This window comes from Ambystoma mexicanum, chromosome 3q (assembly GCF_040938575.1).
Source record: "Ambystoma mexicanum isolate Mex_15411 chromosome 3q, UKY_AmexF1_1, whole genome shotgun sequence".
Taxonomy (NCBI): domain Eukaryota; kingdom Metazoa; phylum Chordata; class Amphibia; order Caudata; family Ambystomatidae; genus Ambystoma; species Ambystoma mexicanum.
Genome location: NC_090926.1, coordinates 459,604,227 through 459,630,346, shown reverse-complemented (window position 1 = coordinate 459,630,346; position 26,120 = coordinate 459,604,227).

Genomic DNA, 26,120 nt, shown 5'->3' with positions numbered 1-26,120 from the left:
AGGCTGGCCGCTTGCGTAAGCCGGGAAAAAGAGTAATGATAGATACTGCAAGCTGGCAATCACCTCCGCAGGCCGGGAGAGTGTGTCCATTTCCCTAACCTCGACAGTTTGCTCTTGCACTAAGTGCACCCCTCTGGCCGCAAGATATATTCCTTAAAAGAGGAACTCGCGTGTACGGTTCGTTTCTTAATCGTCACACTTCACATGAATGGCGCGGCGGCAGCTGCTTGGTTTCTGCTGGTAGCTGAAGCAGGCAGGTGAAGCCATCTGCAGAAGGTGGAGCTCCGAAGACTTGTAAAAAATTCTCAAGTACTGTTAAGAGCAGGCACTGGACGCGGGACGCGGCGTTTTATGCGATAGCTTCGTTGTATGAGAGAGTTTACTAACGATGTGTTGAATAGCTTTGGTACCTAATAAAATTCGATTAATTCTCTGCTGGTGTGCAGTGTGCTATTAAGAAATATCACCCATTGTTCACGTACGCCTAGCAACACAGTATTCTGTATAATGGTTGTTACTTATTTAAGTTAATTCTCTTAACGTTTCCGTGTAGACGGCGCCAGGGCCTTTCAACTTTTTCAGTTGAAATGGGCCTCGTACTTCAGGAGTTCCCCGAACTGCTGTCGCCATGTTGGCAGTCTTATCGCAAAGAAAAATACTTTAATTCAGTACATTAAATGTGGTTTTCAGCAGGTGCATTACAGACTGCTTTTCCTGGTGCCCCAAGGCGTCACCTCTCTTGGGCCTTTCAGTATCCACCAACTTTCTTATCACTGCTTGCCTTTTTACTCCAGTTTCGACTAAATTGGCACCTGGCTGACAGAGAGAGCTTAATAGCTTTTCAGTGGACATTTAAGGCCTGATCACGAGTTTGGAGGTATTACACACAGTAATACCTCAAAACATGTTTTTCCCATTACCACAAGTAGTAATTACCGGTTGGCCTGGTAGGTCCGCATGATTATGAGCCATGCAGACCACACTGTTAATCTCCATTTTCGAGTCCTGTAGGACTCTATGGTGATCTGGTAAATAGCACACGCATTAATACTGCACCCAGTAATTACCAGATGCAATACTGGTTTTGTGCTGCGATAAAATCTGCCGCACAAAACCTGCTATAAAAAGACTTTTCGTAATGAAATTCATAATTAGTTGGAGCAGCGGTAATTACCAGGTGTATCTTCTTTCGGTATCTTGAGTTAGCTCAAAGGACTGATCAATTCTGGCTATTCCCTATGCCTTCAGATACTTCCAGCATTATTCTGCGGAACCACAATGGAGTTTCTTCCAACTACATTTTGCCCACTTGTGGCTGTCTCCATCGATCCTTCCTTCTCTGATATTGTCATTTGCCTCGTCTAGAACGGGGGCTTACAAATGAGTGCTCTGTTGCCCACCTCAATGTCCATCTTCTTCAGTCGTCTCTTGTTTCTTTCTTTCTTGTAGTCCCTTAGTTGTCATTTGTGCACAACCTCAATGTCTACTTCTGCTGTCTGTCTGGACCCATGTTTCGGGAGGACGGCCTTACTTCTCATATCAAAAATACCCGTGGCTAGGTCAGGGGTGGTCTGTGGTCCATTAAATTGCTCGAGCTTCTCTTACTGAGTCCTCTTTCTCATGAGCAATGCAGAATGTCTTCTCCAATGTTCTAATGATCCTCCACTAATCCCATTAGCTCTCGGGCAACATGCTTTTATGCGCAATGCACCACTATCTGTCTATGAATTCCATGCATGGATTTGGGGATTGTGGTGAAAACTTGCTATCAAACACAGGTAGGACTCCAGCTGTAGTTGATGAGAGAAATCTCACCACATGGACCTTGAAAATTCATCCAGCACAACTATGATGCGCTTGTCCTGTAAAACCACCCCAAAGTCTATACTGACGGCCTGCCGTGCTTTAGTGCTTCTGACCATACATGTGAAAGGGGCAGCCGCCGCGCTACACCTTATGCTTGCAACCAACAGCAGTTTTCCACAGCCACGTATCGCTCTTCTACCAAATAAGGGCATCATACATTTGGCCTTAGGAGGGCCTTTGTTTTACATGTCCCTTGATGTCCATTTAGGTCAGGCTAATGACTATAATCGACCATTGGCAAATACACTGATTTTGGAACAAATATCGATCTATTGCATTTTTTCGTTTGGTTACATTTCGTGACATTAACATCTGCGAAGCTGAGGGGTCCCCAACCTCCATCATGTGATAGACTAATCCATTCCACGATCGCCCTAATGTCAAGTGCTCTGGCGTCAATACATCAAACACTGCACCCCTCTATGTGACATCGAATGCTATGCAATGCTCCCCTGTTATGATGATTTATTTATTTATTTTTATTTATTAATTGAACATTTGAATGACGCCTATACAGCAAACATTTTTCCAGGTGCCAAAAGACAAAAGAAGGTGGGAAACGGGAGAAAAACAACAATAACTGTCCTACTAGGCCTAGTGACATTCGGATTCTGAAATTGCAGTATAAAAGTGCAGTGTGAGGGGCGGAGATCAGGGTGAGGGGATGGGATAGGGATGGGGTGCAGGGGGAGAAGTGCAGGAGAGAGGGAGCCCAGGGCTGAGCAAGTGCTCAAGGGTGCCCAGGAGGAAACCAGGGGGTAGGGTCAAGTACAAGGACAGGGGGGACAGGCCTCAGAAGGATAGTCAGGGAAGGGTGCCTGATGGCAAGTGCTGGTATGAAGGAGTGCAGGGGAAGGCTGGTCAAAGGAGGTCCTGACCCCAGTAAGACTCATAAGGGAACACAGGCAACCATTCACAGTGGCAGGAGAAGATTAGCAGGGGAGGGGGAGAGAGCAGGAGAAGGACAAAAGGAAGGTCTTGAGAAGGTTCCGGAACTTGAGGAGATCCGGCTCACGTCAGAGATGGGCAGGGAGACTGTTCCAAAGGGAGGCTCCTGCCAAAGAGAGAAATTTCCCCCACTCTCTCTTTGGAGAAACATCTTATCTGTAGGGAGTTGGAGCTAGATGACCATAGGACTATAGCAGAGAGGTATTTAGGGAGAGAGAGTTGGATGTAGCGGGGTCCCAGACCCCAGAAAGCCTTGTGGATGATGCAAAGGGTCTCGTATTTGATCCTTACAACCACTGGGTGCCAGTGAAGAGATTTAAGGGCTGGAAAGGTGCATTCCCTGGTCTTGAGCCCAAGGATAAGTCTTGCAGTCCTATTCTGGATTAGTTGAAGAGGGTGAAAGGAGGAGAGTTAGGTTAAGGAAGAGGTTGTACACTAATCTAGCTTTGAGCGAACCAGAGCTTTAGCGACATTGAGTTTTTGGGGGAAAGTGAGGAAAGGGAGAATGCCTCTAGGATAGTGAGCATTCTTGGTAAAGTCAGCAATGTGAGGAGAGAGGGAGAGAGAGGAGTAGTAGATGACACCCACGCTTTTAGCCTCACACGAGGGGGGTGGATAGGGCCCAAGGAGGGCGGCCAGAGTGTTGGAGGGAAGGAGGGATATGAGTCCCAATAAGAAGTATCCCAGTCTTACTGGCATTAAGACAGAGAACATTAGCAGTACACCATGCCTGAATAGCAGTCAGTCAGACAGTCAGGAATGATAGAGAAAGGAGAGCTACAGTGAGAGGATAGAGCCCTGAGGGATGCTGCAAGTCGAGAGTGCGATAGAGGAGATTAACGGGCCCATTAGCACTTGAAAAGGCTGATTTGAGAAGAAGGAGGTCAACCAGGCCAGTGCCCAGTCTGTGATACCCAGGGTATCACATAGCCGATTAATAAGGATGGAATGATTGACCATGTCAAAGGCAGAGGACAGATTGAGGAGGATAAGGGCGGAAGGAGTGTTGGAGTCGAAGTTTGAGAGCAAGTCGTCACAGGTGTACAGGTGAGACGTTTCCATGCCTCTGGCTGCTCTTCAGCCAGACTGGTGTGTCATGGAGGCAGCCGACCAATTCATTGTGATTAATTATTTGGGAGATGGCCAACTTCTCCTGGAGTTTGCCCAAAAAGGGGGTAGTGGGGATAGGGCAGTAGTTAGACAGGCTGGAAGGGTCCGCAGATGTCTTTTTTAGGAGAGGGTGCACAAGGGAGTGCTTGAGAGATGAGCGGAAGGTGCCAGTGGCAAAAGAGTGGTTGCAGAACTCAGCCAAGGAGGGAGCGAGGCAACGTGATCCTTTATAGTTCTAGAGGAGCAGGGTAGCACCTGTTTAGAGGAGACTTTCATAGAGCAGACTATCTTGGTAATCTCATCAGGTGCTATGGGTGAGAGGAAGGAGAGTATGGGTCTGGGAGTGGGGTTTCAGGGGAGGCCTGCATGCAGGTGGGGGAGGTAGGGGGGGGAGAAGAGGAGAGAGAGGACAGGAAGACCTGAGTTTTAGTTGTGAAATGGGAGGCCAACACAGTGCAGAGGGCCTGAGAAGGAGAATTGGAAACTGCAGCAGGACTGTCAAGTTCCTTACAGATTTTGAAAAGTTCAGCCGTGTTGTTTGAGGCCCTAGAGATGCGGGATTGGATATGGGTCCATTTCTTGGAGCAGATAGAGAGTATGTATTGCCTTTGGAGCAGGTGGCAGGCCATTTTTTCAGAGGATTTGCTACAAGCCATCCACTTCTGTTCCGCAGCTTTGCACTTGCGTTACAGCGATGCAAGATCGGGATCATACCAGCGATTGCACTTGGCGTCTGTCTTCATCCGGATCCTCGTGGCAGGTGCAATAATGTTAAGGGCATTGGAGATGGCGGGTGAAGGTTAGTAAGAAATTAGTCAATGTGAGAAGGAATAGTAGGAGTGTGGGGGTGAATAAGACGGCAAAAACAGCTACTGACACACGCTTCATTGGTCGCTTGATGGAGAAGGAAACTGGCAGTGCAGGCATAGGCTTAGCAGGGGAGCCCAGGAGCTCGATATGAGATGAGAGGAGCGGGGTGCGTGGTTAGTCCAGGAGAGAGGAGTAGTGAGAGGTGTGGAGGAGGAGATATCAGCAGAGTTGAGCGCATCCAAGATGTGCCCGGCTGAGTGGGTTGGGCCAGAAGGAGGAATGGCGAGGGAGAGAAAGTCCCAGAGGTTGCGGAAGAGTAGAGTGGCTGCATCAGGAGAATCCGGATGAAAATTGAAGTCTCAGAAGAGGAGAAGCTTAGAGCTAGAGGTTAGAAGAGAGGAGACGAGGTCGGCCCACTCCGAAAGGAAGAGGGAGATTGGCCCAGGAGTCCTGTAGATAGTAGCGAGAGTGAGCAAGAGGGTAGGAGAGATGCCAACCTGCAGACAAGACATTCAAAGGAGGAGTAGGATTGAGTGGGTATAATTTTAGCAGGGACCCATTCAGAGAAGACAAGGGCCTCTCTGCCTCCAGACCGGTTAGGCCTGGGCTTGGAGAGGATCTTGTAGCCCTCAGGAATGAGAGTGTCAAAAGCAGTGGCAGAGCTGGCATTGAACCACGTCTCAGTGAGGATGTGGACCTCAAGGTCAACGTCTTCAAGAGGTGTCAAATGAACAGCAGAGCTAGAGTTGAGGGTAGCTAAGTGAAGCTGCTTGTAGGTACAACCATTGGTGGGGGCAGAGAGGCCAGGGGGGTGGCAGAAGGAGGAGTGGTAGGAGAAGGGAATGAATTTAATGAGAGACTGGAGACGCCTATTTAGGAGGAGGTTGGGCTGAGAGCCTTGGGCCATGATAGTGCCATCATGGTAGACATTTATGATGCACCTTGATAAGTGTGCCAAGGGAACTTCCCATCTGGTTCCACCATTAATGGGAGAGGACAGAGACCATATGGGGAGTCCATAGGTCCGGGGTGGAGGTGACAAAAAGGATGCCAGTGATAGTCTGTCTGGAGGAAGCATTGACATAGCTGTCAACGATTGGCAGGCCTAGGTTGGAGGCCAGGAGCGATTTCTTAAACTTCTTCCTTCCAGGCTTCGAGTGAGAGGTACGATAGGTGATAGTGTAACAGTTTGACTAGATAGGGGAGACAGAAACCACCATAGAGGCAAGGGGGGTGGAGGAGGAACTGCACTGTGCACTAGGAACTCACCAGGTGGCCAAGCAGCCATAACAGGGAAAATCGAAACAGATGAACACTAACTGCCCGATTCATGGAATAATTTGCGTGTGAAAACTGGTACTTGCACACAAAAACATGGGCAAGCCCCTGTTTACCCATTCATGGACCACATTGTGCGTGGCTTACCTGAGATGTGCGCGGAATCGGCACGCGCTCAACACGTCACAGCAACATTACAAATGCATTGTGTGAGATGCCCAGCGAAGGCGCATACTGCCTAGCGCAGTCACCTAAAAAGGGGGCGGCACACGCGGAATGGAGAACAAGCGTAAATGTGGATGTAACATGGGAAGTACCACAGTAAAATGCAATGCCCATATGTGCGCTTACAACACATATTCAGGGAATTAAACAGGGCTCACCGGCGCAGGGGAATAGACGCGCTAATCCGGAAACACATCTGCCAAGCGCAAGCTGGCATAAGCATCACCGCGCACAAATACAATGCATAAATAGACACACAAAACACAAATGCGCGTATACATCTACGATAAATGTACCATTTCTCACAGCAGTGATCGTGCGACACCGCAAGAGGAGGAGGATAACCAGGGCCTGAATTGTTTTACCCAGGACCAGCCTTTTTGGGATGCCTGATGTCTATGTCTATGGCAGGTGTAGGTTCCCACCTCATATCATCCTAGACCTGGTCAGGGAGTGGGAAGATGACCTCACATCACCCACCCTGTGCTCCCAAGCACTGAGCACCTTAGAAAAGGTGCTCAATGTACTGCATTTTATGGCCACTGTGTCATTTCAGCGGACAACTGCCATAGTTGGGGGCGTTTCACAGGCCACGCAGTCACGCTGCCTACACCAGGTGTTGGCAGTCATGACTGCACGCCTCCCAGTCCACAGGCACATATACATGCCCAGAACACCTGTAGAAAGGCAGGCCGTGGTCCAGGACTTTTACGGGGTGGCACCCTTCCCTAAAGTGCTCGGTGCCATCGATTGCACACATGTGGCCCTACATCCACCTAGGGCCACTGAGCACATCTATCGGAATATCAAGCACTGGCATTCCACGTGCAAGTTGTATGTGATGCCAAGGGAATCATCACCTCTGTATATGTCAACTATTCAGGGTCCACCCACGATAGTTTCATATACAGAATGTCACCCCTACACCGAGCCCTGGAAGCTGGGAGGCATAGCAACACATGGCTTATTGGTGAGTACAAATGGCCCTGCAAATGCATGCATGTCTCATACAGACTAAACCACAACACTGACAAACCATCTTGCCTCCACAGGGGACAGTGCCTACCCACTGATCACCTACATGATGACGCCAATACGGAACCCCACCACACCACCCAGGTGAGATACAACGCAGCCCATATTGCAACTTGGGGCATAGTCATGCTTCCGCTACCTTGACCACTCCGGTGGAGAGCTACTATATGCACCACCAGTAGTGTGCAGGATCATTGTGGCAGCATGTGTCCTGCACAACGCTGCAACACGACGGGACGTACCTGTCGACATGGTGGTGCCCCCACATTCACAACCACATGCACGGCCGCTGCGCTTGGGAGGGGAAGGGCATGTGGCGAGGCTGCCCGTACCCAGTTTGTGGCACAATCTTTCACATAAAATCTACCCCCCTGCGCAGTGCACACAGCCTGGCACATTCCAGGTGACAATCGATGATGACAAAGGATCAATCCTCTGTCACAACATTACCACCCTGAGAACCTGTCCTTGGAAGTGCTACATTGTGTGCATCCCTTACAACTAAAACGAAACCAAACATGTGAGCACACCTGGAAAATGCAGTATGCCTTCAACCCCAAATACACATCCAAATGATGGTATGTCACCTTAAGCCTCCCAAACTTCATATCATGCTAAGCAACGTCAATAGTCACACATACATGGCCAGCACATAACAGTACTTTCAAAGAGGCCTGAATGATAAACTGAACCAGTACTGAAATAACTCTCTCTCACACATCAAAACAATTATGTACACAGGAACAACAATTGGCCAGTATGACCTACCACAAACACAGGACACAACAGTGAATATAACTGACAGTCAAAAATCAGAATACCACAAGTGCCTCAATGTGCCCTAACTAACACATGGCACCCTTCAATAAGTACTGTTGGCCTGCCAACGAAAGGTGGCATGGAAGCGCATACGTCAGGAAGTCCAACAACAATGGCGACAGGCAAGCAAATACATGAAGATGTAACATGAACAAAGGATGTATTTCAATGTCAAAACGAAAAGGCATGCCAACCGTGCACGGCCAAACAATCATGAATCCCACTAGGGTTTGTATACACAGGTTGGACTTGAGTCTGCCCACATATGAAACAGAACCGCAATGCCTCTTTTTCAGTTACTTTCACACGCTGAACTCCTTGAAAGCCCATGGAAAGGAGAAGCAGGAGTCACATATGTGTCTGGACCCTAAGGCACGAACAAGCAGTGTACCGACATGATACAAGCCTGTATGGGCCCAGCTGGAACCTACAGTGGATGTCCTTGGATGCCACACAAATCAACACACTGTCACATAAATGCACAATAGACAAAAAGTCAAAAAGAAATAAAAAATGCCCATGGTGGAGCGAGGGGGGGGACCGACCCAGGAGAGTGGAGGGGCAGGGTGCACCTCAACACCCACATGTGTTGATGTTGAGAAAAAAAAATAAAACCCCTCCATGGGTTCGTGGTCCGCACAGCCATCATGGACTGGGAGAGCTTTCGCTGCTGTCACTGCTGTCACCATCCTCTGGTGTAGCAATAGAAGGTGGCTGTGTTAAGGGAGGCATACCACGTGTAGCCCTGGCCTGGTCCTCCATGGCAGCGGGCATGCAGGACTGAGATGTGTGCATCTGTAACATGATGGCACAGAGGTCTGCATGCAACACCTCAATGGATGCATGCAGTTCTGCTTGCAACACCTGACGGGAAACTCGCAGTTCCTCAGAAATGGTGCGTGTCAACTTTTGCATGTGCTCTTCTGCACGTCTACTGCATGCTGCCTCGAGTGCAGTCAGTGTGAGTTGCAGTTATCTCTCGGGTGGATAGTTCAGGGGACAACGTGCTCGCCTTGAAAGCGGGACAACACGGAACAACACAGGTTCTAACCCCGGGTCCGCGTTTAGAAACCACTGGGTATTAAGCGCGTTATAAATAACCTATCATATCATATCATACCTAGCCTCATCACTCATTGATCACCTCCTGAGCTGTGCGCCTCTCATGGCCCATGGCGTTTATACGATCCGTGATGGCCTGCCAGTGGGCCATTCACTGAGCAGGTGTATGTTTGCTCCCTGCCCGCATAAGCATGTCACGGTCGTGCTCCAACACGTAGTCCAGAAGGATGTCCAGTTCCTCATTACAGAAGATCTTCTTCCTCGACGTGTGGGGCTCCTGTGCCATGCCTTGGGTTGGAGCCTTTCTCGCTACTGCACGATTTTGCTTCTTGCAAGTTGGTGCAGACCCGGAGTGGCCTGAACTACTTGGGTCAGTAGGGGCTGGGCATTGGTGGACTGGGCCATGGCATTAGCCACTGATGGGACAACAGTAGGCTGGCTTGCAGGTATCCGTCCCAGGGTGCTGGTGCCAGTAGCCTTTACGGCATGTCTCTTGCCCTTACGGACAAGGACATCTACCCCTGAGGCACTCTGTGTCTGGGCCACTGCAGTCCGGCCTGGCTGAGCCTGGGTGGTGGTAGCCACAGGTGCCCCTGCAGCTTCCACACCCTGGCTGCTCTGGATAGCAGATGGCACTGCTGGACTGTGACCCTGGGTGCTGGTGCCAGTAGCTTTCACTGCACGTCCCTTGCCCTTAGGGAGATGAAAATCTGCCCCTGAGTCACTCAGATCCTGGGCTGGGACCACTCTAGTCCAGCCTGGGTGACCCTGAGTCTGGTTGGTGGTAGCCGCAGCTGCCCCTGCAGCTTCCACACCCTGGCTGCTCTGGATAGCAGATGGCACTGCTGGTCCGGGACCATGGGTATTGGGGACATCAGCAGCAGCTGCATCTCCCTGATCCTGTTGGGTGGGGGGGCATAGCTCTCCCTGCACGGGCTTGTACACCTTGTCCATGTGGCCCACCTCAGCCACTTCACACACCCCAGCCACCTTGGCCACCTCGTCCACCATGGCCACCTATGCCAGGACGCCCACCTTTGCCTCCCTTCCATCTTGTTGCCCTCCAGCCATGACACTGATGGACTAGCTCAATGGGAGGTGCAGCTAACAATTGCGCTGGGCAATTAGAGTGAGGGGGCAGGGAACGTGATGTAAAACGTACCACTGTTCTCCAATAAGGCTCTATGTAATCCCTGGTGAAACATTAACTGGTCGCGTAACGCACAGGCACCCCAAAAACAAAAATAAACATGTACGTGACCCCTCGGTAGCCCACGTATGAAGAAATAACATCACGCAGTATGCTGTGGCACCCAGCAACACAAAAAATGTGTGCATGAGGAACACGTAGTGTACTATGACCTCGTAAATGGGGTGTGCGACACACAGGGGCAACACACAGTATGAAAAATGCATGCTTGTGTCACCGTCTGCCTCGAAGAAAGAAAAATAATAACACGTGCGTAGGCAACTCCCCCGTCAAAAGAAGAAGTACGCACTCAAACAGTAGTGAACAATTTGAGTGGGACCCCAAAATACTCCGAAGTTCACGCGTCCTTCCAAAACGAAATGCACGTACATTGTAATGTGGTCCTATGCACACCTTTAACCCCATACTGAACGGCAACGCCCAATGTTCAACGCGTGTCATGTAACTTACGCACTTAGGGCCTTTCCTCTGATTACACACTAACGTGCTCTTTCCGCACGTGTGCAGTCACTCTGTTTCCGGCTGGCCCTGCAAAGAACACGGAAGACCCACACTCCTGCCTACCAGCCAATTTACCTCCCTCCAACTGCCCTGAGCTGCCTTCTATCAGCCATCTGCTGCTGCCTGTCCGCTCTGTGTGCCTTCTGCCTACGTGCCCTTCATTTTTGTGCCTGCTCATCAGCCATTGCCAGTGATCCTGTCGTCGTGACCACTTCTGCTGATCCTGAAGACTCCCAACTGCGATACCACCGCTCCACAGCCCAGCACCAGGACCACCCTGCCCACACACACCTGCCATGTGGGTTGCCATGTCTGACACAACACCATCTGAAGCAAGTGGCAACCCATCGGCAGAGAGGCAGAGGGCTGTCAGCTTCTCACCCAGGAAAATTGGCATCCTGGTGGAGCAAGTCCTGGTGCATCATAATGGCCTCTTCCACTCTTCCACAGACCATCACAAGTCGGCAATGAAGGACGGAAGAAGATCTCGGTGGACATCGTGGGTGCCATCAACGCAAAGGGGTTGGCACCCTGTGACTACCAACATGTCCATAAGCGCTGGTAAGACTTCAAGTCCAGGACCCTCAACAAGGTCCGGTGCCTCATCAAGGATGGTGGTGTGGGAAGAGGGTGCCGGGGCCGGTTGACCACCGATGAGATGGCCGTCTTGGAGCGATTCTACCCAGAGCTGCACGCCCAGGTCAGGGAATTGGATCTCTGTCTGGAGTCGACTGGTAAGTGTCCATGTCTTCTTGTCCACCATAGTGCATGTGCATGTTGACGTGTGGTTGGAGTATGCACCTTGGCCTCATGTCTGGCATGTCTCATGTACAGATGTCTGTGTGCATGTCCCAGTTACAGCTGCATGTGAGTCCATTGAAGTGTGTGCCACACCAATGGTGACTGTGTTGGAATGTGTGATGCGCACCTAAACAATGTGCACATGTTTGCATTGTTGAGTCTGTACCGGGGCAAGCCAGAGGTGTGACACATGGGTGTTTATTGCCCACATCATGGACATACATGGTGTACATGTGCATGTGTCTGAGAAGTGAGTGTGTGAGTGGCCAACACTCCAGGATGTCTGTAACTTAAGCTTTTGATTGTGTGATTGCCTCATGCTGCCAATTTGACCTTTAGTGCTCTGACCTGATGGCTCCATGGCCTGCTTCGTGACTGTCAGGTGATGTGTGTGAATTACATGTGTATGTGCCATAATGCGTGTGAGGTGAATGCACAATTTATAGGTGCTGGTTGTGTCCTGTCCAAGGATGTGAATGTCTAGTGTGAATGACAGACATGATTGTGCATGTGTGTGAATGGCACTTCCCTGTCCTAGTGGACGGTGATGATGGTTCCAACCTTTGACAGTGCCACTGATGTACAATTGCATTGTGACATAAACACATATGTTCATTACCCTGAGGTATGTGTTCTATGTTTCCTTATACACAGCGATGATGGAAGGAGAGGGGGGAAAAGGTGCTGTGGAGTACGGCAGCACGGATTCCTCCACCATGCGTAGACGCAAGGCCCAGTCCTCCTCCCAGGTATTGTCATCGTCCTGGAGTGAGGAGGCTGGTGCCACGTCTGAGTCAATGGCCGCAGCTGCTAAGGGTATGTCCAAGAGGGTGAAGGTGGTGGAGGACTCCTCTGCAGTGGGAGGGACAGGTGAGCCCACACAGGGGCAAGACACTGCGGAAGAAAGTGGGGAGGCATCCTGATTGGCGGGGCGGAGAGGAGGAGGAGGCCACATCAGCCCAGCCCATGCAGCCCGGCGGGGTTGGTGACGTAGGTTTGACTTCTGCAGTCCAGGGTCAGAGGCCGGAGGCAGTGCAGGTCGCAATGGAGGAGCCTGTGCCTAATCCTGTCCTTGGTACTGCGACTGCAGCAGTATGCACCTGCGGGCATGCCCCAGGCCGGACCCATCCAAAGGTGGCAGACGATTCCACCCAGACGGAAAAACCAATGCCTGTGGATGTTGCCATTCGGTACAGGGTGGAACCTGTGCTAGCCGGTATCATTGTGCGGGTAGACCCCATTTGTGATGATGTGCAGTCTTCCAATCGGGAGCTTGCACGTCATCACAAGGAGGTCTGCTGTCTCGTGAACTGGCTGGACCATTTCCTGGTATCGCAATGGGTGCAATGGTTGGCCCCTTATGTGACCCCCTCCTCGCCTGCCTACTCTGTGCGCCAGTCATTCTCCCTGCCATCTTCCAGCCCAGATACCACCAGGGCCCCCTGTGCATCTGTCCTAAACCCGCGGCCAGTCTGGTGGAGACCTCATCCCTGCCAGTATCGGGAGTTGACGGAGGATTAGCAGAGGTGGTCACCACAGAGATCTATTCAGCAACAGGACATGTGGCAGTGGTGGAAGAGCAGGCAACAAGCAGCAGGGCACATGCACGACAGCCCTGGTGGTTGTCCTCATCCGAGAGGCTGTCCCAGAGGTGCAGGCACCAGGCTTTTCGGCAGCGGCAGGCTCAGTGTAGGAGGCAACAGGACTCGGGGCCTCCAATGGAGGAGAGGCAGGTATCGGCCGTCGGGAAGGAGGCACACGTGGACCTTTCAACAAGGATGTCTTCCGTGTTGGGGTGACTTGGCCAGCAGATCGGAGCAGAGCGGCAGTGGGCACAGGGGGGACCACTCACCATCGCCAGGGCGGAGAATACCCTCCGTCGGGCAGAGAGGCAGATTTCCTCGAGGAGACTTGCAGGGAGTTAGAGAGGGGCACAGTGAAGTCCCTGTAAGCCCTCGAGGGGAGAGCACAGGCTCGCCCAGGGGAAATCGACACAGAGTGCAACGATGTTCTGGCTGAGACTTTTGGGGGAAACGGTGTGTCACATGACTAGCCCACTGCCACTGTGCATAGTTTTTTTAGGTTTAAGTTTCCTTTTGTTATTTTTTTCTTTGGAGTTTTGTGACTTTCCTCCATGCATTGTACATAGTTCTTTGTTATTTTGGTTCTTCTTTGGACATGGTGTGGGACAATGGACCCTGGATTTGTGTAAATAGGTCTCTTTTGAACAGATATTTTTCATTTCACCATGGAGCAATGGTTTTCTTTTGATTTGTCCTTTGATTTTTTTCACTAATGTAGCACATCTTTGCTTTCAGCTTCATTTGTTAGACTTGCAATTTATTTTGTTTTTGACAATCTTTTATTTATTTGCTCATTTGGTGCTCAATTGGTAAATTAGTTTTATATTAGTTCAATACTGTTTTTAATACATATTATTTTTATTTGAAATCAAAGTGTGTCTGTTCTTGATGGATTACGACAGGTTTTGCTGTTGCTTACTCTATTCTATGTCCATGATGCTGGCGGTTGTTGTGCATGTGTGTGCACACATGCATGCATGTGTCATGTTTGACTTCCATTGGCATGTGGCATGTTGTGCATGTACAATGGATGGGTGTTAAGGTGCACTTGGAGTGTGCAGCGTGTGGTGGCTTTTTACATCTGCTGCATCCATGTCTATCGGTCCACAGTGTGTTGGGGGATGAGGGGACATGAGGCGGGACTTGCCTGCAGGTTTCCGTCACAGGTGGGGTGGTGGGGACATGAGGCGGGGCCTGCATGTAGGATGACATCACAGGTGGGGGTGGGGACATGAGGCGGGGCTTGCCTGCAGGTTGCCATCAAAGGTTGGGATGGGGACATGAGGGGGGGCTTGCCTGCAGGTTGCCGTCACAGGTGGGGGGTGTGGACATGAGGCGGGGCCTGCATGCAGGTTGCTGTCACAGGTGGGGGGGTGGGGACATGAGGCGGGTCCTGAATGCGGGGTATGGTCACGGGTGATGGTGGGATCCCATGTGTTCTGGTCTGCCTGCAGAGTATGGTCATGGGTGATGGTGGGGTCCCATGTGGTGTGGGCTGCCTGCAGGCTATGATCACAGGTGATGAGGGGGTCCCATGTGTTGTGGGCTGCCTGCGGGTTATGGTCACGGGTGATGGTGGGGTCCCATGTGGTGTGGGCTGCCTGCGGGCTATTTTCACTGGTGATGGTGGTCCCATGTGTTGTGGGCTGCTGCGGGGTATGGTCACGGGTGATGGGGGTCCCATGTGTTGTGGGCTGCCTGCGGGGTATGGCCACGGGTGATGGTGGGGTCCCATGTGGTGTGGGCTGCCTGCGGGCTATCTTCACTGGTGATGGTGGTCCCATGTGTTGTGGGCTGCCTGCGGGGTATGGTCACGGGTGATGGGGGTCCCATGTGTTGTGGGCTGCCTGCGGGGTATGGCCACGGGTGATGGGAGGTCCCATGTGTTGTAGGCTGCCTGCAGGGTATGGTCACGGGTAGGGGTGTAACGGTATAACGATTTACCGGTATAGATACAGTGAACAGCTTAATTGAACTATAATAACGGTCACGTTGTTTATACCGGTATACCGTTTTAGGGCCTGCAGCTATTAAGTGAGCTTTTCAATCTTATTTGGAAAGGCTGCAGTAAGCAAGAGCTGCGCATTCTGGATCTTGCACTGTGGGATGTGGCGTTTGACAGACAAGAGCATAGGGAAAGTGAGGCCACATTAGTAAATACAGCTTTGATGCTGTGACCGCTCGTTCTCTGTGAATAGAGTCGGGTTAAAGATCAGCCCATTTGTAGTTTTCCCACCAATTTACAAGATGGGGAACTACACATCCCAGAATTCAAAGGGGGAATGAACTGCATGCCCCTCTGATGCATGTCCACAAAACACGTTAGCTCTGTAGACTGTATGAACACTGGGCCTATCAGTGCTTTGTGCTAGTATATAAACTACCCCCCCCACTGTCCTCTGCGTAGATATTCACACATTGGCACTTGAGTTGTTGCTTCGCTTGATCCTTCACATGCCTTCTGCATATGGCACTGGACTCAAGCAGGCAGAACAGATTCTACATTCAATTTAAAGTATCCAGAGCAATAGGGGTGAGATATTTCTCCAGTCTATCCTCGATTTGTGACACCATCAATGAAAGCATTCCTTCGTCTCAACTCACATGACAAGGTTCCTAATGCGCTCAGTCCTGGGAAAACGGTAATGATGGGGCTGTGGTGAAGTGGTGGTCTAAGCCATATTTGTGCCGATATATATTTTAACTTTGTCATTTTCGAAAAGTTTTTGTGCCACTATCTTTAAGAAGGAAAATAAAAATGTATTGCAGGAATCAAGATAGAAATCAACAGCGCCCACTGAACGCTTTCCTGTTAGGATTACATGGTCAGTGGTGACTCCAACATCCGACCTTTAAAATACACCAGGCAGATGGTAAACAAGCTATAGTGACACTTTGACAAAAGAAACACAATGGGCCTCATTACGCGGTAGGAGGTAAGGGATTACCAGCACCGGTAAGGGTGCCGGTGCCGGTAATCCCTTACCTCTATATTCCGAGGTCCCTTAGCGGGTCCCTTCCTTAACGCCTGGTCTGACCAGGTGTTAAGGAGGGTACCCGCTAAGGGACTTCAGAGCTAATAACGGTATCGCAAATTGCGGTACCGTTATCAGCTACTTCCCCATTCCCACAAATGGGAATGGGGAATGGTTATCAGAATGGGGATTTACCGGGTCCTCCAAGGTTGGAATTACCCGGTAAGTACCCATTCTGAGAACCCGGACCCGGTATGCCGTAAGGGGGTAGCCATGGCTACCTCCTACCACGTAATGAGGCCCAATGACATGGGCTTTGAGACCTGACATGAGTGATAAAGCGTTATCAAAACAAACTTTTATGACTGATAGCAGCGAGGGGTCATGATGCCCATGCCATGTGGTTCCAAAATAATGCAGGTCGAGGCCGATTTTCAAAGCGATGACCTGTGCAACCGGGGTACACGATTATGATGGGGTGCGGTAGAGCTACGTGCAGGCCTTTTCTCGCTATTTGGCTGGTGTGACCGAGGTATGCAATTACGCTGGGGTGTGGGACGGTGCACGCATGGGACTTTTCAAGCAATTTGGCTGGTGCAACCGGGGTACGTGCAGATTTTTCACGCTATTACGATGGGGGGGCTGTGTGCTGGGCCATGGATGGCGTGGGCCTTGCACCCTATTTGGCATTTCACTGGGTTTTCCTGCACACAGGGGCGTGTTGGGGGCGTTACTGGCACTGCTTAATGTTCATTGTGCCACAGCTACTGATGCCTCAGAAAATCCATGAATATGCGTGCCGTCCAATTGCTACTTTGTGCCACGGCTGGTGTATGCGTGGCACATGATCTGTCTCGGCCCGCGGCGCAATCTACTTCTGTGCTGGATTCTATGAATTGGGCCCTAAGTCAAGTATCCAAGAGGGAAACAACATTACAGTAAGTGTAAAGGACCGGAGGGGGGTGTCTGTACTACTGCTCTATACATGGCAGAGGAGAAGCACAGAGGACCCCAGCCAAGATTCTCTATTGTTGGTAGCAATGGACGATCAATCAAGGCCTAGCGTCTCAGGAGGTGATGCGGGCTGGTTCTTAAGTACAGTGTAGTCCCCAAGCACCCACAAAGGAATGTCCACACACTGTATTAGTTAAAACACAGTCTTTATATAACTAAGGTTCACGATTATATATACTATCATGATAACTCACTTTGTACTCGGTTAATCTACAATGGCAAATATATACAGTTCTACGTGGTACCACAATCATTATTCGATCTCTTTAAAGTGCATCAACTGTACGGTTAAATGTCACACAAATCAGTTTGTAAAGGAAACCAACAATAGATATAGGAGGAAAGCAGTTGGTTAGAACAATAGGCAGAATACTGGCCCCACTACCTAGGCACAGTTCCGTGTGGAGATCCCCCCTCATCTGGGCAACCTGTAAGATAAAGATATACTACCAGCCCAGTCCATATATTGTTCACAAGAGACTTTCCAATAGTTCAGCAACTCCAAAGTACCTGGTGTTGTAGAATTCCTCGTCGGGAAATCGACAGCCCTTCTTGAGGGCACTCCCTTTAAGGCAGGAGCCACGGGTCGTCGTACGTCTGGTGATGAACAGGGTGAACTACTGCGATGAAGTGGCAACTTCGTTCCTAGCGCTGCTCGTCGACGATGGAGCGTAGACGTCCTGCAAGGAAGAGGCGTGCGGGGAACCTCGATGTCGATGATTCAGGACCGCAAAGAATTTGAAGAACTTTGGCCCAGCAAAGGCATCGGGTCGTTGGCGTCTCTGTGGTTGTCAGGTGGCGGGAAACCCACCAGTGGATGCTCCTCGGCGCGTCGACGGCCTCAACTTTCTCCAGCGGGACAAAGTGGTCGACAGTGCGGATGAGACCATCCTTGGAGCAAACGTTCTTAGGCAACGGAAGCACTGCGGCTCCAGTCATTGACGGTGACGGACAACAGTCTGGGCACTTCTCCTTGGGATTCCGCGGCAGTCCCTGTCTCCGGTTGACAGCCTTTCATAGGTCTGCCTACCAGGGAGCTTTGGCAAAGATCAGCTTGTGCACAATGGTACCTCGTAGCTCGGCAGAGGTCTCCTTACCAGGTCCTCTCTTGGATCTGTTCTTGGAGACACAACCGCTGTCTGATGGTTGAAGTAGAGCAACAGCCATTCTTCTCTTCTAGCAGGTATTTAAGGTCAAGCTTCATTTTCCACTCCGGTTTCTCTTCAGCTTCTGAATGGATTCTAGCAGTGATAGGCCCCCAGATATACTGTTGATCTCCCAGTCATTCTGATGGGTCACACTCAGGCAACCAATCACTCAGAAGGGCATTCATGCAGGCAGGCAGCCAATCAGGTGCATTGTGCATTCAGGCCATTCACTTCTCTCCAGACACTTAAAACAAGTTATGTGTATTGGGACAAGTACTCAGCCATTCAACACTCCACACTACATTCATACCAGTTTTGGGCAGTGCTGTCTCAGTCTTTGGGCCTCATTACACGGATGGCGGTAAAGGTTTACTGGTTCCGGTATTTTACCGGTACCGGTAAATCCTTACTGCCTTACTACGAGGTCCCTTTGCGGGTTGGGGAATTTAATGCATGCTTTTTGCAGGCGTTAAAAACCAACCCGCAAAGGGAACCAGGGAGCTAATTACGGTACCACAATTTGCGGTACCGTAATTAGCGCCTTCCCCATTCCCATTATGCCCTATGGGGCAAAAATGGGAATGGTGAAGGGCAAATAACCGCCACCCCAACCTTGGAATGGGGCGGTAATTCCCCTTTCCGCCAAGTCGGTGCCGGTATTTTACCGTCATGAACCATGGCGCTAATAGCGGCATGGTTCTCCGCCATCGGTGTAATAAGGCCCTTTGTGTCACACACCAGACACTAGATATCCACAACACAGAATGCGTATTCGTCACAAACTCCATTCATCCAGGTCCCACCCACGGGGTGTACCCACAACATACAGTCACTGGGACGGCTCCAGCCAGTCGGGCTAGGACTTCACTGCAATACCATATATGGAACTTCCACCCAACAGCCATTCAGGTGGAATGGAGAGAGTCAGGGCTTCCCAGGACTTTGGGAAAACAAAGTAACAGGCAATAGAAAGCAAGAGGCCACAGGGGTCATCTTGTTTCCGATCAGGAATCAACTGATTCCAATGGCAGGACCTGGGTATCCCAAAATGGAGGATACTCAGAGCACCTGTCAAATTCAGCATGGAGCTGCCACCAGCCCATACCCTGCTCTGTGGGCCACACACAGGTGCCCAAAAACATACACTAGGTGCACATGGTTGTACCCCCACCCATGGGTGCCATAAGAGTATCTCATGGGTCTGTACACCAAACCAAAAGAGAAAGCTGCACCACCAGGAGTCCTACATGAACTCCTGTGTGGAAAACACGACAGAACACATGAAAAAAAGCAGTAAAGATCAAGGATGTGGAGGCCCTGTCCCTCTGATGCATTTCCAGCATCACAGTAAGCAGTTAAAGCAATAATGATATGTCATTTGTAACGTGCAGGTACACAAGTCTTTCAAGGTGCGACAAGACAAAGAGGGGAGACAAAGGGAGGACAAAACAAACAATCTTACTAGGCCTTTTGTCATTTAGATCGTGCAAGTGCGAGGGGGATGGAAGAGGAGAAGTGCCAAGGGGAGGCAGGGGGGGAGAGTGCAATAGGCAAGCTCAAGCAACTGCTGCCGGGGTGGACGGCTCAGGTAAGTGCAAGGAGGCAGGGGAGTGTAGAGTTGCAGATCCAGTCCCTAAGTGCGTGGGAGGCCCAGGTGCAGTGCAAGGGACTACTGGTCATGCAGGAGCCTGGTGCCGTTATGTTCAGAGGATGGCCAAGTAACCAGATACAGGTATATCAGCAGGGGGGATAGAGAGAAAGTAGAAGTGAAAAGGAAGGTATTTAGTTGCTTCCAGAACCTCTAGGTTGGTCCTGCTCAAGTTTGAGAGAGGCAGGGAGGCTGTTCCAGAGGGAGGCCCCAGCCGAGAACAGAGATACAGAGATCAGCCCCCCCACTCTTTGCCTGGAAAAGCGACTGACCCTCAGAAAGTTGGAGTTGGATGAGCAGAGAGCTCCAGAAGTAAAATGCTTAGCAAGAGAGAGTTGGATGTAGTGTGACCCCGGCCACAAAAAGACTTGTGGACAATACAGAGGGTCTTGAACTTGATCCTTGCAGCCACCGGGAGCCAGTGGAGAGATTTCAGGGCTGGAGAGATATAATCCCTGGGCTTGAAGCCAAGGACAAGTCTTGCAGTCCAGTTCGGGATTAGTTGCAAAGGGTGAAAGTAGAGGCAGGCAGATTTAGAAAGCGGCTATTGCAGTAGTCCGGCCTAGAGAGAACCAGGGCTCTGGAGATAGTGAGCTTCTGGGGGAAAGTGAGAAAAGGTAGAATACCTCTGAGGAGGTGCAGCTGGTAGTGGGACTTCTAGGAGATGTATGTGATGTGAGGAGAAAAGGAGAGGGTGGGGTCGAAGATAACACCAAGGTTTTATGCCTCGCAGGAAGGTGCAGGCAGAGGGCCGAGGGAGGGTAACCAGAGTGAAAGAGGGAAAGTGGGAGCGGGGTTCCCAATGAGAAGGATCTCAGTATTACTACCATTGAGGCAGAGATCATTGGAGACACACCATTCCTGAATCACGGAGAGACAGTAATGGATGAGCTAGAGAGGAGTGGAGGCAGAGGTGAGCCTGAAGAAGAGCTGAGTGTCATCCGCATAACACTGAAAGTTAGGAGAGAAGGTAGAGATGAGGTGGGACAGAGGTGCCAAATAAAGGTTGAAGAGCCATGGTGAGAGGTTAGAACCCTGGGGAACAACACATGTGGAAAGAGAGTTTATGGAGAGAAAAAACCCCAATTGGACCTGGGAGGATCGATCGGGAGGATGAAGGTTAACCAGGCTAAAGCCTGACCTGTGATTCCCAGGTTGTCACGGAGACGATTGATCAGGATGGCATGGTTGACCCTGTCGAAAGCAGAAGATAGATCAAGCAGGTTGAGGACAGAAGGAAGGCTAGAGTGAAGATTAGAGAGCAAGTCTTAATGGGTGTTCAGGAGAGCAGTTTCCATGATTCTGGCTGCTCTAGAGCCAGACTGGTGATCATGGAGACAACCAACAGATTCATTATGGAGAGTAAGCTGGGAGATGGCCAGCTTTTCCAGGAGTTTGCCCAGGAAAGGAGTGATAGAGTTCGGGCAGTTTGCCGGAAGACGAGGGATCGGCAGAGGGCCTCTTAAGGAGGGGGTGCACACGGGAGTGCTTTAGGGGGAGGGGAAAGTTCTAGTGGCAAAAGAGTGATTGCAGAAATCGGCCAAGCCTGGAGCGAGGGTGTGGATGTGGTCCTTGATGGCTCTGGAGGAGCAGGGGAGCACCTGCTTGAACGAGGCTTTCATAGATCAAACTTGTCTAGAAACATCATCAGGAGAGAACACGTGGAAAGGGTAGAAAAGAAGAGGAGAGGCAGCCAGAGATGGGCCAAGAGAGGTAGTATGAAAGGAAGATGAGAGACAGACAGGATGTCCTGAGTTTTAGTGGTGAAGTGAGAAGCCAGTGCCGTGCAAAGAGACTTGGAGGGAACAGGAGAGCTACAGACTGCTGCAGGACTGGCCAGCTCCTTGCTGATTTTGAAGAGTTTGGCCATCTTGTTAGATTCCACAGAGACGCAGGCTTGGATGTAAGCTCTCTTCTTGGACAGGAAAGAGAGTCTGCATTGCCTTTGGAGCATGCGGCAGGCCAGTTTGTCCGATGATCAGCCTGATGACCTCCACTTCCTCTAAAGAAAGTGGTCAGTCCAAGAGAGAGGAGTGGTGAGGGCGTTAGAGAGGGGGATGTCTGAAGAGATGTGAACATCCAGGGTGTGCCTGGCAAAGTGTGCAGAGCCAGAGGGTAGAATAGAAAGAGAGAGAGAGAGTCGCAGAGATTGTGAAAGCGCCATAAGGAGGGGCTAGAAGCATCCAGGTGGATGTTGAGGTCTCTGAGGAGGAACAACTGAGAGGTAGATTTAAGGAGAGAGGAGCAGAGGTCAGCCCACTCAGAGAGGAAGTGGGTGAACTGGCTAGTTGGCCTGTAGATGGTGGCCACAGTAAGAGAGTGGCTGGTAGTGATTGAGAGTACTCAGACCAGGCATTCAAAGGAGGAGTAGGCCTGCAGAGGAATGACAGAAGCAGGGATCCACTCCAGGAAGATCAAGGCTAGTCCAATTCCTGGACCATTGGTTCTCGGTTCAGAGAGAATCTTGTAGCCATCATGGGGGAGAGTGTCAACACTCGTGACAGAGCTGGCCGTGAGACCGAGGACATCTAGATCAAGTTCTTCGAGGAGTCGGCAGAGGTTGGAGGAGTGTTTGACAGCTGAGTGAGAGTTAAGAGTAGTGAGATAAAATTAGATAAAAGTGACATATGTGTTCCTAAGTATTGAACACAAACACGGTTCAAAAATGTCAGTTTGACTTTCAAGTACAGGTGTAAAAGGTGCAGAGATCGAAACGGCACAGGAATCAAACATTTCTAAATTGGACTTTCAAGATGATACTCAATGACATAGACAAACTTCCTCTGTACGTGTCCACAAAATCACGTTTTCACTCGCAAAACGCGGAAGACACCCATTTAATGCATATACATTTATTTTGTTTAGTCACTTCACACAAAACATACTTTAATGTGTCAGAATCAATAATGTAATTCAAGAGTTTAGTATATCCGTATGTTTTATATTAAAATGCAAATTATTAAAAGAACCAATCAGTCATTTCAACTGTTTAGGGCCATTACTGTGGAAAGAACAGAGCACCCATTAATAAAATTTTGGGCTATTAAAAATGATCCAAACAATAAAAAACGATGTTATATGAGACAATGGGCCTCATTACAAGTATGGCGGTAAGGCAACAACGGCGCCGGAATTGCTACCGGCGCCGTTGCTACCATACCACCATACTACGAGTTCTGCTCACTGGTGCCCTTGCAGCCACCAGGTCTGACCTGGTGGCCGTACCGGCACCCGTGAGCAGAACATGATGGAAGCACCGGTACCGTTATTAACCGTTATTAACCGTTATTAACGGTACCGGTACTACCACCTTCCCCATTCCCATTCAGCCCTATGGGGCCGAATGGGGATGGGGAGTCCCTTATTACCGGAACCCGCGAATGGGAAATTACTGGGTCCGCTAAACTCGGCATGACCAGGTAATTGCCCATTTGCGGGTGCCTGAAAAAATGGATACCGTTGGCAGCCGTGCCTGTACTACAAGCACGGCTACTGCCAGCCTCATAATGAGGGTCAATAAGTTAACATTTTTTTAAAAATGTGGTGTTGCCCTTCTTGATATTCAATTGGAGGAATTCCTCAAAACTTTGTTTTTTTTAATGTTCTTAAGCAAACAGAAAATCAAAATGGTTCCTTTGCAATTCCAGTGTTCCATTGACTGACAGCCAAATCCATATCGCACAAACATTTGCGTTCACATTGGACTTGAGGGACGGGTCTTCAGAAACACATGATATTCCAGTTAGCTGAGTATTTTGCGGTTGGCATTGATAAATGGTTTGCTTTCTTCTATTTAAAATCTTGCAATGGACTCACTGTTCAAATTATTGGAACAGCGAAGGGCAAACAGCCCCAGCACAGTCTTCCCAAATAATAGTAACCAACATTACATTCAACAGCATGTTTTGTTCCTCCCCTCCCTTTCTGCACCCCTCCCCCTCACAGTGGCATGACACAAAATGTGGGGGCCCCCCTGCGAGCCATGCTGAGAGGCCCCCCCACCAACCTCGGCAACAATAATGGGTAGTGCCACACTCTGGGCCCGCCTTGATTATCAGGCTTGCACAATAAACACAAACGTGCTTATAAAGGGGTATGTCACACACTGTACTCGGAGAAAGATATAAATATGTGTTTTAATAATATACAGAACACTTTCTGAGAAAAATTGGCTAAAAAGCCAGAGCATTTGCAATTGTTTTGTAGGGTAACACCAATCCAATACATGCAAGTCACCAACAGTGCACAGGAACATCCATGCTTTGCTATTAAAAATGCCATGCCACATTGAAAACATGCTCCACTGGCTTCACAATGTAGACCAGTGTAGACACATAATAGATGAGAGGACACATTCAAGCCTGGGTCTCAGAGGCTTCTAACAACACGGCCAAACTCTTTAAAATCTGCATGGAACTGGTCAATCCTGTTATGGTCTCTACCTCTCCTGTTCCCTTCCAGGCCATCTGTATGGCTTTGGTCTCTCACTTCTCTGCTAAAACACAGGACATCCTGTCCTCTATCTCCTCTCCCTCGTCCTCTTCCTCTCTCGCCCCCACTTTGGCCATCTCTACCTCTCCTCCTCCTTTCTCCTCTTTCTCTCTGACAACACCTGACAAGGTTACTAGACAAGTCCGATCTATGAAAGTGTCATCCAAACAGGTGCTCCCCTGCGCCTCCAGAACCATCAAGTACCAGATTGACACCCTTGCTCCAGCATTGGCTTATTACTGTAATTACTCTTTCGCCACTTTAACGTTCCCTTCTTCGCTTAAGCACTCCCTTGTGCACCCACTCCTCAAAAAACCGTCTGCCGATCCTACCTGCCTGGCAAACTATCGCCCAATGTCCATTACCCCTTTCCTGGGCAAACTCTTGGAAAAGCTGACCATCTCCCATCTTACACTCCACACTGAATCTGTTGGTTGTCTCCATGATCATCAGTCTGGCTTCAGAGCTGCCAGAGGCACGGAAACTGCTCTCCTGAACACCTGTGAAGATCTTCTCACTAACCTTGATTCCAGCATTCCTTCTGTCCTAATCCTCTTTGATCTTTCCTCTACTTTTGACACAGTCAACCACGCCATCCTGATCAATTGACTAAGTCAAAATTTGGGCATCATGGATCAGGCCCTGGAGCGGCTGACCTCATTCCTCTTGGACTGCCCCTTCCAGGTCCAACTTGGTCCCTTTATCTTCGCCACCTCTCGCTTTACCTGTAGCATTCCCCAGGGCTCTATCCTCTCACCTTGGTTTTTCAAACTCTGCTTGGCCCGTTTGGCCGACCTGACCTCTACCTTCTCCTCTAACTGTCAGTGTTATGCAGATGACACTCAGCTTTCCTTCGGCTCCTCTCCTCTCTCGCTCATTCCTGACTGTCTATCTGCGATTCAGGATTGGTGCGCCTCCAACAATCTCTGCCTTAATGCCATTAAGACAGAGATACTTCTTATTGGGACCCCTTCTTAACCCTCTCTCACTGGGGCCACCCACCTTGGGCCCTCTTCCTTCGTCTTCCTGCGAGGCAAAAAACCTTGCTGTGATCTTCGACTCCACTCTCTCTTTCTCTTCTCACTCACATCTCGTGTGTCACCAAGAAGTCCCAATACCAAAGGGACTCTTCCCTTTCTCTCTTTCCCTCAGAAGCTCAGTGTCTCCAGAGCCCTGTTTCTCTCTAGGCGGCACTACTGCAACAGCCTCTTTCTCAATCTGCCTTCCTCTACTCTTCGCCCTCTGTAACTAATCCAGAACAGGACTGCAAGATTTATCCTTGGCCTCAAGCCCAGGGATCGTATCTCTCCAGCCCTGAAATCTCTCCACTGGCTCCCGGTGGCTGCAAGGATCAAGTTCAAGACCCTTTGCATTGTCCACAAGGCTTTCTGGGGTCGAGGCACACACTACATCCAACGCTCTGTTCCAAAATACCTTCCTTCTCGAGCCCTTGCACCAGCTACCTCCAACTCTCTAAGGGTTAGATGCTTTTCCAGGCAGAGAGTGGGGGGTATATCTCTCTCTTCTGCAGGTGCCTCCCTCTGGAATGGCCTCCCTGCCCCTTTCAAACTTGAGCAAACCACCTGACGTTCCGGA